At 44.1% G+C, this 19,032-nt stretch overlaps 1 pseudogene; it reads left to right on the top strand.

Annotated features, from left to right (window-relative positions):
- The first annotated feature begins 6,450 nt into the window (after positions 1-6,450).
- On the top strand, positions 6,451-9,526 carry LOC147332135 (uncharacterized; annotated as a pseudogene).
- Positions 9,527-19,032: the final 9,506 nt, after the last annotated feature.

The following is a 19,032-nucleotide window of genomic DNA, read 5'->3' as shown; positions in this document are numbered from 1 at the left end:
AAACAGATATGGGTGTAGGGACGAGCTGGGCTCTGGCTGCCTTTACCCTGGGGGCCGGTGTAGGTGCAGGAGCTAGCGGGACCTCTGCCGCTACCACCCGAGGAACTGAGATGGGTGCAGGAGTCGGCAGGGTCACGGCTGACCTCACCCGGGGAACCGGAACAGGTGCAGGCAATGGCTGGGTGTCCATCATCCCCACCCGAGGAGCAGGTACGGGTGCCGGGATGAACGGAGCCTCTGCCAGGCTGGGGACAGAAGCAGGGACCAGCTGGACCTCAGCCACCCTCACCCGAGGAACAGATATGGGTGTAGGGACGAGCTGGGCTCTGGCTGCCTTTACCCTGGGGGCCGGTGTAGGTGCAGGAGCTAGCGGGACCTCTGCCGCTTCCACCCGAGGAACTGAGACGGGTGCAGGAGTCGGCAGGGTCACGGCTGACCTCACCCGGGGAACCGGAACAGGTGCAGGCAATGGCTGGGTGTCCATCAACCAGCCATTACTGAGGAGCAGGTACGGGTGCTTCTCGGTACCGGCACCCGTACCTGCTCCTCGGTACGGGTGCCGGGATGAACGGAGTCTCTGCCAGGCTAGGGACAGAAGCAGGGACCAGCTTGACCTCAGCCACCCTCACCCGAGGAGCTGATACGGGTGCAAGGGAAAGCTGGGCCCGTGCTGCCCTGAGTAGAGGAATTGGAGGTGGAGAGCGAAGCACAGGAACAGTAACAGTCACTGGGTGAACTAAGTTATTGGTGCCAAACTCAGTTTTAGGAGACCTAGGCTTAAAGCAAGCAGGTCCTAGGAAATCCACTGCTATTAAACTCTCCAGGTTAGCGCTAGCGGTCCTGGAGGAGGTTAGCTCAGGGACAGTCACCGAAGCAGTTTCAAAACAGACATCAGCAACTGTCTCTTGAGGAACGGTGTGCTGTCTAACACAGGTCAGAGAAGGAAGAACGCCAGAAACAGGTCTTTTCAGAATCGAGGCTGGAAGGACAATCACAGGTTGGGAAACAAAGTCAATTTTCATACAGTCCATAGGTGAACCGACTCGGCTGGCTGACTCAGATCTAACTGGATGGGGAGCCACACAGTCCAGGGACGAAGTAACACCCACAACAGTTTTCACAGCAACAGGTTCAGAGGAGTAGCGAACAGCTTTGGCTAGCTTAACAAAGGAAGCGACCATCTTGTTACCGCTCACTCGAGAAACTGAATGATTAATCACTGGTTGTGGAGCTGACTGGGCCCCACTGGACATGTCAAAAGACAGAACGGGTTGGCACATGAAACAGTCACTAGAAGGAGCATCAGTTACAGAACACTCACCCAGATGGTTTGTGCCCCTCAGCACGCACTGTTATATCTAGGGCTGATGATGGTGGTGGTGTGTGGCTGAGCTCAGACTGGAAAACCTCAGAGTGTACAAGCTGATTACAACAGTTCTGCAGGGCTGCAATTCTGGTAGCAGTATGTGGGTGAGTCTGGTGTAGGATAGCAGTCTTAGAAGGAGTGAGTTTAGGAGCAGTCACAGGTACTGGAGAACTCACACAAGCAGTGTCTGTATAACCTGGATGTGAAACAACACTACACACAGTCGTACAGGATGTAGCCCGAGACGTAGTACACACAGAGTCCATGAAACTTGGCCAAAAAGCATGGCGCACAGAGTTAAACTGACATGACCGGGGAACAGAAAAGTAAACCTGTGCAACCAGCTCTGCTGTGCTCAAACTAAAATCCTTTGCCAGTCTATGTATAGCAGATGAAACCTTGCGGCTCTTAACCTTAGCAGGCATTGAATACACAGTTTCAAAGAGTCCACGAGGAAAAACAGAAACAGTCTCCTGCTTAGCAGGCACGAGAGAAGGTGGCGCTCCGTTGCCATCTACATTTACCAGCTGAGGTGCAGCACCGTCCCAGGTTTGAGTGGCAGTCCCATAGGAAACAACACAAAAAGTCGTTTCGTGAGGCGCTTCCTGAACATTCTTTGCAGAGACTGAGCTAAATGCCTGGTGCACAGAGTTCAAATGGTCAGACCGTGGAACACAACACTTAACAGAGCCCATTTGGTTACTGTCATGGATTTCTGGTGACAGAGCAGGTGAGCAGGTAAGACAGTCACTCTGAGTAGCTACATGGCTAATTGTCTCTATATTACCAGGTTTAGGCAGAACAGAAGAATCACTTGCTCGCTCATTGACACTGGATTCACTCAGAGGAACAACAGGCACGGAAACAGATGCTACTGAGTTAACTGCCTCAAAACCCTGACACTTTAATTCTGCTGAGTCACAATCTACAGATTCAGGCTTAACAAAGTCCACGGAGGGAAGCACAGTCTTACTCAAAGAGGGTGCAATGTCCGGAAGCCTGGGAGCCGAATGCTTGAGCGGAATGTGAGAAACACGATCACTCTCACCAAAGGAAGAAAGCTGCTCCGCTGCTCGGGAACGCTGGCGGCGTGCACGCCGTTTTCGCCGAGAAGGGGGAGGAGACAAGCCAGGCCGCGAATCCTCCAGCAGACCGGGCTGAACATCCTCCGACTCTTCATACTGGAGCGGCTGCTCCGGGTGGATGCGTACGGTGGAGAAAAGGAAGTCCTGGATGTGGGGGTGTAGCGCGCAGAATAGCCATGGGAGTCCGGACACCATCCTCTGTAAACGGATGGCTACGGTTTCCCGATATTCTTCCCCTGGCAGCGCTGCCCACTCCTGACAGTGATACTCCACTGTGTAGATTAAATCCTCACGGAGCTCAGCAGAGGGGTTGTGAGTTGCTGGGTCCATGTCGAGGTCGCGTTCTTCTGTCATGATCTGGCTGTGTGCCGGCAGGAATTGGACCCAAACGCAAACTCACTGGAGACAGGACTGAACTCAAAATGGCAGCTTTTATTGCTGAATACAAAAACTCTACAAAATCTAAACTGGGAAGACTCTAACAAAACACACAGGGAGCTACAGGTAGAAACACACAGCATGAGGGAGAACGCGACACAGAACTGAGGGAGACGCAGACATAAATACACAGAGGGTTAACGAGGGAAGTGGGAGCACACGGGGAACACAGGTGACACTAATAATCATAACAAGACACGGCAGGAGTGAACGCAACACTAACGGGAGACGGGCAAAGTAAAACAGGAAGTACAGAGGTTCAGACAGGAGGAGAGAGAGCACGGGGAGAACACAGACGTAACGGGCTGGGGAAAACATGGAATAAAACACAAGGAGAGACGAGGGCTCACAGATACACAGAGGGGCACACAAGGGGTAAGAGTCACAAGGGGAAAACACTTAGGGAACAACGTAACAGGGCAGCCCAGGAAGCATGGCCTAAATAAGGAACAAAATACAAAAATACATGAAACTAAGAATACTGGGCCAACATGGCCCAGGATCATGACATTTCAGTTCTTCAGAAACATCTGACTGGCTTCTGTCTTTCAGACCCACTTTGTATTTTCCATCTTTGACTTGAACTGCACTACCATCAGTATCAGCAATGAGAATAATGAGAGGCTTTGGTGACCTGTAAAGGTCTGAGATGACTGTAGTACCTTTCTGGCCTTTTTCCAGAGTTCTCACAAGAACAACAGTGACTGAAGCTTTTTCAATCAGTATCTCACGCTGTTTTTCAAATGACAGAGCATCACCATGAAGATTACAAAAGGCAGTGCAGTCTGTGAAGGAGTCATTGGGTTTTCCAGCAGGGCAGTACCAGGCAATCTCTGCCACACCATCCATCAGCAGGCGAGATTTGGTGCTACCTGGACAATTTCTATGGAAGAAGGTGCTGTGACGGTCATTGATCACAGTGTTCATGAGCTGAGATTTTGACACTGGAAGTGAACCCAGGCGGAAGAAAAACACCATGGGTGTCTCGGCTTTGCAGATGGGCATTGTCTTCATGGTGATGGCATTTGAATCACCCTTGATTTTAGTTTTCTTCCATGTTTTTTTTATCTGCCTGAATGTCCACAGAGGACATTCAACATCCATAGTGACTGAGTCAGGGACAAGCAAAGGTAAGGCGTACTGACACTGGGATAGCTTTGTAATTATGTTCTACTTCAGAAAACTGTCTGAGCAGTGAAATACTGCCATCTGAACATCCATTGGGATACGAACAGGACGGAGTCATGTGAGCTCTATCAATATTGCACCACTTATGTCTCAGACCTGCATTTATGTATTTATGCACTGAAATCGCGCTGTAATATCCAGTTAACTGTCCACATTTGTACTCTGTTTTTCCATTTATTATATTTTTTTCATTAATTTGTCTGAAAAAAGATCCACGTAGTAACCAAAGAGAGACTAAATCAATGGTCTCTAATAGCAGCCAAATTATAAGAGCTTTCATTAGTGATGGTGAGATGAAGCCTTGTGATGAACTGAAGCTTTCCATCCAACTGGTCGACTCATGGTTCGAAGCATTGTGACGATTCATTGGCTCTACTGCGCCATCAAGTGGACGATTAAAGTCAGATAGGCTCAATGATTATAATGATGTGATGTGTAAACCTCTAAACTTAATAAATAAATTGTTTTCATGGTTATTTATCCCGAATATTGTCTCAGTATGTCTGATACAAAAGAGAAAGTGGAAACTATCAGGACAGAGTTTTGGTATGATTGTGTAACTGTGTAATCATGCTTATGTACATCTGGACAATGACACAAACTAGTGTGTGGTGCTTCACTTTTTAATAAACTAAAAGACAGAAATCAGATTATAAGATCTGTGGTGTTGTTGATTTATATTATGGTACTTATCATTTGTGATATTTATTACTGTGTGCATACTTTATTAGGAGAGATGAGATTAAATGTTGTCAGACAAATATTCTCTTCCTTGCTGGTTCCATCGAAGGAGAAATGTTCAAGTAAGTATGTAACTGGGACGTAATCCAATTCCACAACACAATGTGACGGGGAATCAGCTGCGTTTTGCTGCCCAATTTATTTAGAATCTGGTGCAAACCGGCGAGCCAGTTCCTGAATCAGTCACGTGGTACGGACTGCCCGCGAGGCCTCGAACATCACTGCATACGTAATCAAAGCAAGCCTCGATACGCGCTTTACAAAACTACCACGAGATTACCCGACACACGCTTCAAAGCTTCGACACACAGGAGACATCACTACTGCACACAGCCTTCACACGACAACAGGTGCACCACACTGCTAAGTGTGTTTTGTGTTTAGAGTTTTGCTAAATGGGAGACTGAGCTTTGAATAGTGTTTAAGATTTTGGCAACAGTGGGACTGATTTGATGAAAGAGTTTTCATAGTTGACAGTTTAGTTTTTACAATGGGGTTTAGTGTTTTAGCAATTCAGAAAAACTCTAATACACCTGTGCTTTTCCCAGCAACTGAGGCTTTTACCCTGCACAGTTTAAGGTATGATAAAGCACTGACCTTATAAATGGCACAAAATACACATTTTAGCTGGGAGCTGGTCATTCAGGGGAAAGGCTCCATTGTACAACAACAACAACAGTAGTAATAGTAATAATAAATTATTATTAGTCAGGCAAGTATATCATATACCAAACATGCTTCCAAACTAATGACATTTTTTGCATTCTTCACATCAGGTCAAAATGTACTTTTTTTAAAAAGTGACTGGCACTGCGGAAATGGATCTACAGCACCACTTAAGAAATTTTAAAGAACTTCTAACAACTTATTTACAGCTTGAAATACGTGTATGACATTTATTACACACAGATTCAGTGAACCCAATCCAAAGAGGAAGTCTGGAAGTCCGCCATTTTGAATGTAAAATGACATTTTGGCACAGTTTTAGTGTTTTCCAGGCATCGCTGGTTTACACATTCGCCTGCAAAGTGAGAGGTCACTGGTTAAATTCCATTTGGTTACTTCAGGAACTTTTTGGGGTTACTTCAGAAAGGGACATCTTCGTCAAAGCCATGTTTGTGGTGGAATTTTGATCATTTATCACTGGACATAAGATTTTCATCTCTAAAAATGTATTTTGTCCAGTCTGTCCCAAACTTCACACTTTTGATGACAGTCTGGCGACGACTACATGCCAATATCTGGTCACACATGGTGCCACAGTTCTCATATAACATTTTAATCAAGACTACCCCACTGTGATTGAAGTATTTCTTGCAAAACAATCATAACCAAACAAAACCTTTCCTGTTCTGTAAATGAACAGTAGGACAAAATGATTATTAGTCATTGCGGAAAGCACAATTAATGTTTTTGTTTACATCGTTGGAACGAGGAAAAATTCCCCCACCACAAAAACAGAAATACTCATGAAAGCAACCTGTAGTGCAAACACGAGGGCTGAATTTATTACTTCCTGCACTAGAAAGCTGCCGATGTTGCTGATATGGATAGATCACCAGTCTTCCTTGTCTTTATCTTATTATCTCCTGTTGAGATGTTGCAGCAGAAAATGCAGCCTGGCCTGTTGAAACATTGTTTTTTTTTAGTGTTTCAACTGAAAAAATAGAATGCCTTTGATCCAAATGGAATGCATCTTGTGAAAAAAGGTGACATCTTGTGACATCACAAGATGATGACATAGATCCTTTGTTATGTCATCATCTTGCTGAGAGAAAAAACCCTTAAGTAGGAGCTTTGCTCTGTTAAACTTTAATGCTCAACGGACCTTGACCTGACAGCAAGCAAACCCTTTTTGGAGAGTTTTGAGAGAATTTTACTTAGCAATTCACCGACCAAGCCGACACATTTCACCATGTCAGCTCACCCATCCTTCAGCTCAAATGAGCTTGGATTAGTTAAAGGGAGCATTTTGGGAAAGCACTACAAGGTAGAGGCTTTCCTCGGAGAAGGGGGCTTTGGTATTGTAGCCAAATGTCATGATACCATGACTAACCGAGCTGTGGCTATTAAAGTGAACAAGAGCCGCCCTGATATTCTGCAACAGGCGAAATTGGAAATTTTCATCCTGGAGCAGCTGCGAAGGTTGGATTCAGATGCCGCCAACATTGTTCAATGGAACGGCTTTTTTCACGATGGAGAGCGGGTTTGCCTGAAATTTGAACTCCTTGATCAATGCCTGAGGGACTACATATGGGACCGGAAAAACCACTGTCTCCCCATAAGCGAAGTCAGGCCAATTTTAGGTCAACTGACAAATGCTCTGTCCCACCTGGGTTCTGTGGGAATGGTGCACGCTGACCTCAAACCTGGAAACATCATGGTTGTAAACCGCCATGAGTCTCCCATCAAAGTCAAACTTATAGACTTTGGCCTCGCATGTCCTGCGTCTGCAGTGATGCCTGGTGACCGTGTGGGGACGGTTGGTTATTGTGCACCTGAGGTTATGCTTGGCCTTCCTTACAATGAAGCAATTGACATGTGGTCTCTGGGGCTGGTAGCTGTGGAGCTTGCTACAGGGCTGCCACTCTACCCTGGAAATGAAGACTATGATGTTTTGAAATTCATCATAGAGACTCAGGGTCAGCCACCAGATCATGTTCTAGACTCTGGCGTCTACACTGAAGATTATTTCATTGAAGACAAAGACAAGCAACAGCGCTGGACATTTAAGACTGACCAACAATTTCAGTATGAGACAGGATATGAGTCCCTGGAGACAAGATGCATAAAACTGACGCGTCTGGATGACCTTGAACAAATAATAATGTTTAGACGAGGACCAGAAGCTGGCCAACGCTTATTTGTCAGCTTAATTAAACAGATGTTGGCCTTGGATGCACACCAGCGGATAACACCCTCGGAGGTTCTCCGGCATCCCTTTTTCAGCACTAAGAGTTCCCTGTGCATTGACATGAGTGCTGAAATATCACAAAACCCTGTGGTCTTTCAGCACCCTTCAAACTTGGAAAGCAAGAGATCACAGAAAATCAACTGTAGTTTTCAAAACTCAGTTGAATTTTCTCATCAAGTATTCGTCCACACATCAGCCAGTCCATCATTCAGCTCAGATGAGCTTGAATTAGTTAAAGGGAGCATTTTGGGAAAGCACTACAAGGTAGAGGCTTTCCTCGGAGAAGGGGGCTTTGGTATTGTAGCCAAATGTCGCGACACAACAACCAACCAAGCTGTTGCCATTAAAGTCAACAAGAGCGACCCTGATATTCTGCAACAGGCACATGTGGAAATTTTCATCTTGGAGCAGCTGCGAAGGTTGGATCCAGATGCCGCCAACATTGTTCAATGGAACGGCTTTTTCCACGACGGACAGCGGGTTTGCCTGAAATTTGAACTCCTTGATCAATGCCTGTGGGACTACATAGGGGACCGGAATAAACAGGGTCTCCCCATAAGCGAAGTCAGGCCAATTTTAGGTCAAATCACAAATGCTCTGTCCCACCTGAGTTCTGTGGGAATAGTGCACGCTGACCTCAAACCTGGAAACATCATGGTTGTAAACCGCCATGAGTCTCCCATCAAAGTCAAACTTATAGACTTTGGCCTCGCATGTCCTGCGTCTGCAGTGATACCTGGTGACTTTGTGGGGACGGTTGGCTACTGTGCACCTGAGGTTATGCTTGGCCTTCCTTACAATGAAGCAAGTGACATGTGGTCTCTGGGGCTGGTGGCTGTGGAGCTTGCTACAGGGGTGCCACTCTACCCTTCGGAGAATGACTATGATTATCTGAAATTCATCATAGAGACTCAGGGTCAGCCACCAGATCATGTGCTAGACTCTGGCATGTACACTGAAAACTATTTCATTGGAGACAAATACAAGCAACAGCGCTGGACATTTAAGACGGAAGAACAATATAAAGACTCTGTTCCAGGGACAGGACATGAATCCCTGGAGACAAGATACATAATACTTACACGTCTGGATGACCTCGAACAGCTAATGATGTTTAGACGAGGACCAGAAGCTGGCCAACGCTTATTTGTCAGCCTAATTAAAGAGATGTTGGCCTTGGATGCACACCAGCGGATAACACCCTCTCAGGTTCTCCGGCATCCCTTTTTCAGCCCTGGCCTCTCTAAAAGGTTCCCATGTATCAACATTGAAAGACCATACTGAATCAGTCTCCAGCATGGCATCTTCCACCCTGGACAAAAGTGATAAAAATACAAACTGGGGTTGGAAAATGACATTAACAGCAAATTACAATGCAAAAATTAATTAAGCTGCTCCAAAAATGATCACTTTGGCTTCTTTTTTTTTAATTTTCACTCCCCCCACCCCAACCAGTCGTGGCAGAGGGCTGTCCCTTCCTGAGCCTGGCTCTGTTGAAGGTTTCTTCCTTTTTAAAGGGAGTTTTTCCTTCCCACTGTCGCTAAATGCTTGCTCATAGGGAAATCTTCTGATTGTTGGAGTGGCCAAAACTCTAGGGGAAGTAGCAATTCTTGTGAAAATTTAAAAAAAAAAGCCTACCAATCTTCAAAGCGCAGCAGCGGACACCTTACCATCACATCAGTCCTTCAATCAGACCTAAAACACCACCTTTACAGAAATAAATTCCATACAAATTGGAAATAAATTGCGTAATAATTGTTGTTTTTGATTGTTTATAAATATATAGAGCTACCCTTCAGCCTCCTAGTAGACATACCTGTGTTATGAATGTGAAACTCCTCTGATTTTCAGAAAAGTTGACCTCTGACCTTGAAAGTCAAGGTCATTGAGATTTAAGCTTCACAGAGATTTTCAGTAGATGCAACCATGGTATTGACTTGAAAATTCTACACTATCAAAGACTTAGGTGCCCACAGCACCTCGCCATATACAAAAGATTTTTCTATTCATTTATGTATTATTAGTTTATTTATTTCTTCATCCTGCTCTCTCTCTTTTTTAATTCACCTTTCTGTTGCGATGCTCTGGACATTTCTAAACCCCACAAGTTCAGCCTCAATTTTCAACCCAATTTTCCTATACTTTCACTTGAACACGTCCAGCCTTCACCTCTCACCGGTCCTCGTCCCCTCTTCTCACAGCTTCCTGTGTGGCCTCCCAAATCAAACACAGGCCCAAATCAGCCGTTTCTTCTTCTCTGTTCATTCTCTCTTCATCTTTTCAGTCTTTTCTTGGCGGTTAACTCCCAGCATGGCAAATATGAACTCAGACAGTCCAATGCAGTGCTTTCACACAGTCATGTCACTGGTACACTTTCCAGCTTGTAATTCAGAGCACATGTTCCATTAACATACATGCTGCTGGACCCTTCAGTGTTTTAGGTCAGTTGTACTGTCTTCTGCCTGCTGTTAATTCTTCAAATCTACGGTGTTGTTCTGTCTGTCTTCTGTCTTCATCAGGAGATTGACTGTCCTTTAAGCTTCTTCTCAGGATAAGGGCAGGATGAGAGGTGAAGCTGTAAAATTTCAGCCAAAGCCTGGCCTGTTTGTCGTTCCAATTATGTTAATCTATCATTTTGCCGCTGTACTCATCTGAGGTTGAGCCAAGTCCATGGGCACCTGTATTAACACACTAAGACTTTTATTTAATATCATTTTCATTACTATTTCTTAGCACTTTCATTCTCTAATTCCTCTGTTTTCCTTTTGAAAAGTCTCTCACAAGCTCACAAGCTATATTCAGACTTCCTGCTTCACTTCCTGCCAGACACACACACACACACACACACACACACACACACACACTCTTCACTTTACTGGATTTTCATCCGTTTCTACAGCCTAATCAAGCTCTTATTTTATGTTCACACTCTATATACCCTCTGTAACTCTACTAATTCTAATATAAAAAGAATGCACCCTCAGCACAGAAAAACAGAAAAGTCAGTGATGTACTAATGTAGCAAAAATAGGAAACATTAGAACTGTAAATGTTTTCTTCCTTGTCTGCAGATTAACAGTCCACAGGTTGGGTGCTCGCACTCTGATTCGTTCCCTGGAGATGAAGGAGAGAGAGCTCAGAGGACAGCAAGATGGAGGAGTGAAGGAGAAGGTGGTGCAGCTCAGTGTCCAATCAGGAGTGAGCAGTTCTTTCACCACCTTCATTGCTGTCAACAAAGACAACAGAGAGGCGATCCAAGGACCTCTGCACCGCAGACATATTCTACCACCCTGTGAGGTTTGTTTAAAGCAAACAAAGCAATACCATGAAATTGTTAACAGCAGGATGTCAGAGTCAATAGAGAGGACTCAAAAGAGCAACTTCAAATCAAACTATTCAGAATCAGAATCAGAAAGGGTTTTATTGCCAAATGTTGAGCAGGTTTACAACATTAGGAAATTGCTGCGGTGCTTCAGTGCAAACATACTGTCATAAATTGCGCTTAAATAGACATGAAAAAATAAAAGTAAGAATAAGAATTAAAAGTGCTACGTAGAAAGATATATGCATGAGATATACATGAGATATATACATGAGAATAAGAATTAAAAGTGCTACGTAGAAAGATATATACATGAGTGCAGGTGGTGATCAGTGCCAAACATGGAATGATGCAGTGAACACAGCGTAGGGTCATGTGTTAGTGGTGGGAACAGTCGTACGGTTATTGTTCATCTGTTCAACAGCAGAGGGGAAGAAACTGTTCTTATGGCGAGAGGTTCTGGTGCGAATGGACCGGAGCCTCCTGCCTGAGGGGAGCAGGTCAAACAGACTGTATCCAGGGTGAGAAGGGTCAGCTGAGATCCGAGCTGCACGCCCCAGTGTCATGGACGTGTACAGGTCCTGCAGAGATGGGAGTCTACAGCCAATCACCTTCTCAGCAGAGCGCACAACACGCTGCAGTCTCTGTTTGTCCCTGATAGTGGCTCCAGCGTACCACACGGTGATGGAGGAGGTGAGGATGGACTCGATGATTGCGGTGTAGAATTGCATCATCGTCCGTGTTGGCAGGTTGAATTTCTTCAGCTGCCTCAGGAAGTACATCCTCTGCTGGGCTTTCTTGATGACGGAGGTGATGGTGGGCTCCCACTTCAGGTCCTGAGTGATGGTGGTACCCAGGAAGCGGAATGAGTCCACAGAGGTGATGGGGGTGTCAGTCAGGATGATGGGGGGGAGTGGGGCTGTGTGCTTCCTGAAGTCCACAATAATCTCCACTGTCTTCTGGGCATTCAGCACCAGGTTGTTGTGGCTGCACCAGGACACCAGACGTTCAACCTCCCTCCTGTCAGACTCATCCCCGTCCGAGATGAGCCCAATAACGGTGGTGTCATCTGCAAACTTGATTAGCTTGACAGACTGGTGGGTGGAGGTGCAGCAGTTGGTGTACATGGAGAAGAGCAGAGGAGAAAGAACACAGCCCTGAGGGGAGCCGGTGCTGATGGTCCGAGAGTCCGAGACATTCTTTCCCAGCCTCACATGCTGCTTCCTGTCCGTCAGGAAGTCAGTGATCCACCGGCAGATGGGATCAGGCACATTCATCTGGGAAAGCTTGTCTCGGAGATGGTCTGGAAGGATGGTGTTGAAGGCAGAGCTGAAGTCCACAAACAGGATCCTGGCGTAGGTTCCTGGGGAGTCCAGATGCTGCAAGATGAAGTGTAGGGCCATGTTGATGGCGTCATCTACAGACCTGTTGGTTCTGTATGCAAACTGCAGGGGGTCCAGGAGGGGGGCCGTGAGGGTCTTGAGATGGGAGAGAACTAGGCGCTCAAATGACTTCATGACCACAGATGTCAGAGCCACGGGTCTGTAGTCATTTAGTCCAGTGATCCTAGGTTTCTTGGGGACAGGGATTATGGTAGAGGACTTGAAGCAGGCAGGCACATGACATGCCTGCAGTGAGGAGTTGAAAATGCCAGAAAACACTGGGGCCAGCTCGTTTGCACAGTGTCTGAGGGTGGCAGGAGACACACCGTCTGGGCCGGGAGCTTTTCGAGCATTCAGACTCTTAAACTGCTTCCTCACATCTGCTTCATGAATATGAAGAGTTGTGGTGGGAGGAAGTGGTGTGAAATCCTCTTTTGTGTGGGGTGAGGAGGGGGGTGTTGTAGGTGAACAGTTTGAAGGTGGTGATGGCTCTATGGAGGGGGGAGAGGTGGGGGAATTAGTGTCCAAAGTGCCTCTATTGTTGGGGCCGTTGGAGGTGTGAAGGCTGCCTGATGGCTCGTCAAAACGGCAGTAAAAGTCGTTAAGGGTGTTGGCTAAGAGCAAGTCATCAGTGGAGTGGGGGGTTTTAGGCTTGTAGTTGGTGATATTCCTAAAACCTTTCCACACAGAGGCCGAGTCATTCTCTGAGATCTGCTGCTGCATCTTCTCAGAGTGCTGATATTTAGCAATGTCCACTTCTTTAGTGAACCTGTATTTGGCCTCTCTGTAGCAGTCCCTGTCTCTGCTTCTGAACGCCTTTCTCTTTTCCAGCCACAGCTGTTTGAGTTTAGGAGTAAACCAGGGTTTGTCATTGTTATAACTCACAATGGTGCGTGATGGCACAATGCTGTCCTCACAGAAGTGGATATAGGAGGTGACAGTGTCCGTAAACTCGTCCAAGCTGTTAGAAGCAGCCTTCATTGTGTCCCAGTCTGTAGACTCCAAACACGTGCGAAGCTCCTCCACAGCCTCGTTGCTCCACAGTTTTTTTGTCCTCACGACAGGTTTGGAGAGCTTCAGCCTCTGTCTGTACGCGGGGATTAGGTGGATCATGACGTGGTCAGAAAGTCCGAGTGAAGTGCGGGGCACCGCGCGATAGGCCCCGCTGATCGTGCTGTAGCAGTGGTCTAATGTCCTCTCCTCTCTGGTCGGGCATTTAATATACTGCTTATATTTCGGAAGCTCATGGCTCAGATTGGCTTTGTTAAAGTCCCCAAGAGCAATGATGAGAGAGTCCGGGAATGTCCGGGAATGTATTTATGTAGTAGGTGTTTCTTTGCCAATGTCTTTCCCCTGCATTAGAAAGTAATAAGCCAGATGGAAGTACAACACACATCTATGCATTTCTATAAAAACTGACCTGCCCTGAACTTATAATCTCTCTCTCTCTCTCTCTTTGTTTTTCCTTAAAGTGATGGCTGTCCATTCGTCCTGTAAAAGTTGTAAATATAAACCTGAATGAATGGGAGTAGAAACTGTGTGTGCGCATGAAGACATGCTTGTGTCGCTGAGATTGAACAGATTTATGTATGTTCACGTAGCCAAGTGATAATCATATATAATAATCACTGAATAGTAATAATGTTATTGAACAGGTTAAACATTTAGATATCACAAAAAGTTGCAAAAAAGCAATAAAAAAAAACAACACACACAGCTGTGAAGTCAGCTGCACATGAATAACATTAGTACAATGACAACTTTAATCAGAGTGAGTTCAGAAGATCCAAAAGTGGGACACTAAAAACAAGCTAGTGAAAGCAAAAAGTGACTTTGAAAAATTTATTTCATAGAATTAAAACACTGATAGGAAAAAAAACTAAACATGAGAAGAATGGCAATCCTGCAGCGACCAATCAAAGAAGACTGTAATGGCTGCATTGTAAAGAAGTGAGTGAAGAAAGCTGATTTTTTTTTAGTTTTTCTGAGATATGCAGAGTTTTAACGAACAATTTGAACACTATTATTCATTTACATTATTTGTTCTCAACAGAGATGGGCAGTAATGCGTTACAAGTAACGTGTTACTGTAATCCGATTACAGGCACTTGCCCTGGTGGCCATTCTTTCAGTGGGCATTTCTCAACAACAACTACAAACACTAGTGAAGTGAATGGGCATTTAATTAAATAATGAAACATTTAATTCAATAATTAATGGCATATTTAATTCATTCATTTTGTCACTCCTGGCCCTCCACACCTCACTGCCATGATTGTTTGTGTAGTTATTGGATTCTAAAACTACTAGAATAGAATAGAAAACACATAAGATGCAGTCTCTGTTTTTTCTTCACCTTATTAATTTGAACTGAACTGAAATAAATCCGTTCTTTTCTGTATGGTAATGACTAGGACCTGTCCCAGCTGTCTCTGGTGGATTCAGTATTGTCTCCAATGTTTCTGATAACTTCCAGTTTGGGAAGTTTCCCATGCAGGTGAAGAATGCAGTGACTGACAGACTACCCCTCCTTCATTTAGGACCCATGCCAAACACTGAGTAAAGACTTCCTTGCATTAAACCTGCATAGCTGTTTTCACATTTATAACAAATCACCTAAGTGACCGGCAGTGATCGTATAGTTAGTGCTCTGAGTTGTTGCCTAAACAAGCCCTCTTCAAATCGGAGTTACAGCAGAGAGAATATGGCACTGAAGCAATGATGACAGCTTTAATAACCTATTTTATCTTCAATTATTCTTGTATGAAATTCTCTTAAAGTAGCAACTGAATTTCAACCAACTCAGCTAGCTCTGTATATTTTATTTCCTCTGTTAAAATAAAATGTGGCGGAGCCCAGCTGTAATTGTACCTTGCATTAATATGGTGTATTATTGATGGTGACACAGCACTGCTTAGCATGTCGTCCTGAATCTCAGGTGTGCCAATGACCTGTGCAGTATATGAGGCACTAAAATCCTGGTGGATTTCTGGGATACGAACAGGACGGAGTCATGTGAGCTCTATCAATATTGCACCACTTACGTCTCAGACCTGTATTTATGTATTTATGCACTGAAATCGCGCTGTAATATCCAGTTAACTGTTCACATTTGTACTCTGTTTTTCCATTTATTATATTTTTTTCATTAATTTGTCTGAAAAAAGATCCACGTAGTAACCAAAGAGAGACTAAATCAATGGTCTCTAATAGCAGCCAAATTATAAGAGCTTTCATTAGTGATGGTGAGATGAAGCCTTGTGATGAACTGAAGCTTTCCATCCAACTGGTCGACTCATGGTTCGAAGCATTGTGACGATTCATTGGCTCTACTGCGCCATCAAGTGGACGATTAAAGTCAGACAGGCTCAATGATTATAATGATGTGATGTGTAAACCTCTAAACTTACAGTTTTTTCTGAATGCTTAAACCCTAACTGTGATTCCTGTAGCACAATCTCTAAAACTATTCAGACTTATAGCAAAACCACTCACTGAGTTTGCAAAACTAAAAGCACATAAACTGCTTTGCACTCAGTTTGCAATTTTGTAACACACACTTTGCAAAACGGTAGGCACAATTCACTGCACAACACTCAATTACCAAATTTCCAACACACTCCTAGCAAAAGTATACACATGTATGGCTATCATTAACACTAATTTGCCAACTGTCTGGCACACTTTCACATGTGAAAACTTTTTTAGATAATTCGTTCACTTTGCAATCAGCCTAAGCACTATAATACAGGTAAGCTGTGTGTGCGGAGTACAATGGAGGGAGCAGAAAGAGTGAGAAGTAGAGGAGGCCGAGGAAGAGGACGTGGAGGTGAAGAAGTAGGATGAAGAGGACGACAAGGACAAGGAGGAGCAAGAGGAAGACGAGGAGGGGGGAGAGGAAGATGAGGAGGGGGGAGAGGAAGGGTAGGAAGAGTAAGAAATAGAATTGCTGATGACAATAGTGGACCATGTAATCAACCATGTAATCAACCGTGGAATGACCCTGAGGGTAGCTGGCCAACGGGTCCAGCCTAACTCGAGCCGCTACACTGTAGCAAGTACCATAAGGACATCTTGAAATGAGAATCGGTTAGTACAGTCACTTCGCACAAAGATTTGTAGCACTGCCATATGCCAATGAGAAACACACCAATACCATTGATGTAAAAATACTGAAATTGTTACTTTACAGAATTGCTAGATGACCAGATGCTGGGGGCAGAGGAAGCATGTTCACTGCAGACCAAGTAACCCATATAGTCATTATGGCGATTGCAAATAATCCTATACTTGGAAATGAACACTTGTGTTTGTTTTGATGTGTTTCAAGTACACCAGTACTTGAAGTTTGGATCCCTCTATGCTTATGGATCTATGACAGAAGTATGAGCTCAAACTGACATAGCCTACCTTGTGCACAGAGAAAGCAAAAGCCAGATGTGTTTTGTATTCATACCATCAGTGTGCAGTTGGCGCATTGTGTGCTTAGTAGATGATGGCTTGTGTGTACTGTTTGATACGGAAACACCATTTTTACGAAGGTGTGAAGAGTTAATCTAGCTGTGTTTGCTTTTGCAAGAGAACTACAATGTTTTGATGATTGGGTGACAGGTTTTCTTATTTGTGTGAAGAGTTTTGCAAAATTAGCCAATAGTTACAAAAAATGTGCTTAGGCATTCAGAAAAAACTGTAATAAACTAAAAGACAGAAATCAGATTATAAGATCTGTGGTGTTGTTGATTTATATTATGGTACTTATCATTTGTGATATTTATTACTGTGTGCATACTTTATTAGGAGAGATGAGATTAAATGTTGTCAGACAAATATTCTCTTCCTTGCTGGTTCCATCGAAGGAGAAATGTTCAAGTAAGTATGTAACTGGGACGTAATCCAATTCCACAACACAATGTGACGGGGAATCAGCTGCGTTTTGCTGCCCAATTTATTTAGAATCTGGTGCAAACCGGCGAGCCAGTTCCTGAATCAGTCACGTGGTACGGACTGCCCGCGAGGCCTCGAACATCACTGCATACGTAATCAAAGCAAGCCTCGATACGCGCTTTACAAAACTACCACGAGATTACCCGACACACGCTTCAAAGCTTCGACACACAGGAGACATCACTACTGCACACAGCCTTCACACGACAACAGGTGCACCACACTGCTAAGTGTGTTTTGTGTTTAGAGTTTTGCTAAATGGGAGACTGAGCTTTGAATAGTGTTTAAGATTTTGGCAACAGTGGGACTGATTTGATGAAAGAGTTTTCATAGTTGACAGTTTAGTTTTTACAATGGGGTTTAGTGTTTTAGCAATTCAGAAAAACTCTAATACACCTGTGCTTTTCCCAGCAACTGAGGCTTTTACCCTGCACAGTTTAAGGTATGATAAAGCACTGACCTTATAAATGGCACAAAATACACATTTTAGCTGGGAGCTGGTCATTCACAGGGGAAAGGCTCCATTGTACAACAACAACAACAGTAGTAATAGTAATAATAAATTATTATTAGTCAGGCAAGTATATCATATACCAAACATGCTTCCAAACTAATGACATTTTTTGCATTCTTCACATCAGGTCAAAATGTACTTTTTTTTAAAAAGTGACTGGCACTGTGGAAATGGATCTACAGCACCACTTAAGAAATTTTAAAGAACTTCTAACAACTTATTTACAGCTTGAAATACGTGTATGACATTTATTACACACAGATTCAGTGAACCCAATCCAAAGAGGAAGTCTGGAAGTCCGCCATTTTGAATGTAAAATGACATTTTGGCACAGTTTTAGTGTTTTCCAGGCATCGCTGGTTTACACATTCGCCTGCAAAGTGAGAGGTCACTGGTTAAATTCCATTTGGTTACTTCAGGAACTTTTTGGGGTTACTTCAGAAAGGGACATCTTCGTCAAAGCCATGTTTGTGGTGGAATTTTGATCATTTATCACTGGACATAAGATTTTCATCTCTAAAAATGTATTTTGTCCAGTCTGTCCCAAACTTCACACTTTTGATGACAGTCTGGCGACGACTACATGCCAATATCTGGTCACACATGGTGCCACAGTTCTCACATAACATTTTAATCAAGACTACCCCACTGTGATTGAAGTATTTCTTGCAAAACAATCATAACCAAACAAAACCTTTCCTGTTCTGTAAATGAACAGTAGGACAAAATGATTACTAGTCATTGCGGAAAGCACAATTAATGTTTTTGTTTACATCGTTGGAACGAGGAAAAATTCCCCCACCACAAAAACAGAAATACTCATGAAAGCAACCTGTAGTGCAAACACGAGGGCTGAATTTATTACTTCCTGCACTAGAAACCTGCCGATGTTGCTGATATGGATAGATCACCAGTCTTCCTTGTCTTTATCTTATTATCTCCTGTTGAGATGTCGCAGCAGAAAATGCAGCCTGGCCTGTTGAAACATTGTTTTTTTTTAGTGTTTCAACTGAAAAAATAGAATGCCTTTGATCCAAATGGAATGCATCTTGTGAAAAAAGGTGACATCTTGTGACATCACAAGATGATGACATAGATCCTTTGTTATGTCATCATCTTGCTGAGAGAAAAACCCTTA

The sequence above is a fragment of the Aulonocara sp. 'chitande type north' Nkhata Bay genome, linkage group LG4, assembly GCF_057382095.1.
Source record: "Aulonocara sp. 'chitande type north' Nkhata Bay isolate Kocher_YH1m ecotype deep benthic linkage group LG4, A_spYH_male_GT1.1, whole genome shotgun sequence".
In the NCBI taxonomy this organism is placed as follows: domain Eukaryota; kingdom Metazoa; phylum Chordata; class Actinopteri; order Cichliformes; family Cichlidae; genus Aulonocara; species Aulonocara sp. 'chitande type north' Nkhata Bay.
This window is presented reverse-complemented; position numbering and strand designations above follow the sequence as displayed.